The following is a 1914-nucleotide window of genomic DNA, read 5'->3' as shown; positions in this document are numbered from 1 at the left end:
TAGAGATAGGGTTTTGCCACGTTAGCCAGGCTGATCTTGAACTCCTGACCTCAGGTGATCTGCCCGCCTTGCCTTTCAAAGTGCTGGGATTACAGGCATGAGCCACCGTGCCTGGCCATAGGCCTTAATTTTCATTTGACTTCAGCATAAGCATCCTTTTTTTTGTTTTTTTTTTTGAGATGGAGTCTCACTGTTGTTGCCCAGGGTGGAGTGCAGTGGCGTGATCTCAGCTCACTGCAACCTCTGCCTCCCAGGCTCAAGTGATTCTCCTGCCTCAGCCTCCTGAGTAGCTAGGACTACAGGCACCTGCCACCACGCCTGGCTGATTTTTGTATTTTTAGTAGAGATGGGGTTTCACCATGTTGGCCTGACTGGTCTCGAACTCCTGGCCTCAAGTGATTCGCCTGCCTTGGCCTTCCAAAGTGCTGGAATAACATGGATGAGCCACTGTGCCCAGCCAGCATGAGCAGCCTTGATTCAGCAAAATGAGCAAGTGCAAGCCTTCCTTGGGTTGCTAGGTATTTTCATAGAAGAGCCCAGCAAGGTCATCACATTTTAGTAGGCCTAGTTAGTAAGTGGTTATCAGAGCCAGTGGAGTCCCTCTTGGATAGAAATAGCCATAAGTTCAGATAGTTGTTTCTCAAACGAAAGGCTACTACTTTTGGGGGGTGTGGGGGGTTGAGACAGGGTCTCGTTCTACTGCTGAGGCTGGAGTGCTGGGAGTGCTGTGACATGATCCCAGCTCATTGTAGCCTTGACCTCCCAGGCTCCTAAAGTGCTGGGATTACAGGCATCAGCCACCATGCCCAACCTAAAGGCTTCTGCTTGTAGCTAACAGCACTTTGTAAAGTTTCCCATTGTTTTAGTGACAGGAAGTATACTGTTCCCCGTCTCCCCCTCATTTTGTAGACCACAAGTCAGAGATTATTTTACCAGAAACTCTTTTTGGCGGGGGTTGGAGGGCTTTTTTTGAGACAGGGTCTCACCCAGTCACCCAGGCTGGAGTGCAGTGGCATGATCACGGCTCACCACAGCCTCAGCCGCCCACATCAGCCTCCCAAGTAGCTGGGACTGTAGGCCCGCGCCACTACACCCGGCTAATTTTTGTGTTTTTTTGTAGAGATGGGGTTTTGCCTTGTTGCCGAGTTTGATCTGAAACTCCTGGGCTTCTAAAGTGCTAGGATTACAGTCATGAGCCACTATGCCAGGCCCTTTTTTTTTTTTTTAAAGGAAAAATGAGAAGGATGGCTTGTGCTTGTGAGGAGGAAGGGGATGCATTCCTGGAATTCCCCAGCTCAGGAACTATTTCCAATCAATTTCCTGGTAGTTAAAACACTTCCTTGGCACCCTTGTTGTCATCTGTTGAAGAAATGTGGGCCAGAGGAAACACTAGAGATGCCGGAATCGGGTGTCTAGAACGGACACAAAACTGCCTTGTGGCAATGACATAATTTTTGTCAACTTTAGTTTCTTATCTATCTCAAAGTATTATAGTGAGAATTCCAGGAGAGACACCCAGAGGATCATGTGGTGGGCCTTAGATTTCATTCATTTGTGTAATGAGTATTGAGCAACTGCTGTTGGGTGGCGTGACTGATGGTTGGATGAATAAGGTGAAGATCTGGACGGCAGGACTGGCTTTCTCATGCAATTCCGTGATGGGGGGCGGGTCGCGAGGTAGGTGCCACGTGCACCTACCCGAGATTCTGCACCTACCCGGGATTTTGACTGCCGTCCACGCGAGTTTGGCACGCCGGATGTGACGTCACCGCCCCGTGGTTCCCGGAGCCTGGCGGTGGGACCGGAAATCAAGTCTACAAGGGGGCACAGATGACCGGAAGCGTGCCCGGGCGGTGCTGCCAGCCCCGGCTAGGAGCTGGTAGGGGAGTGCGAGGAAGGCGGGACGCAGGGCGG

The sequence above is a fragment of the Mandrillus leucophaeus genome, unplaced genomic scaffold, assembly GCF_000951045.1.
Source record: "Mandrillus leucophaeus isolate KB7577 unplaced genomic scaffold, Mleu.le_1.0 Scaffold43, whole genome shotgun sequence".
In the NCBI taxonomy this organism is placed as follows: Eukaryota; Metazoa; Chordata; class Mammalia; order Primates; family Cercopithecidae; genus Mandrillus; species Mandrillus leucophaeus.
The sequence above is the reverse complement of the archived record's forward strand: the minus strand, read 5'-3'. Positions refer to the sequence as shown.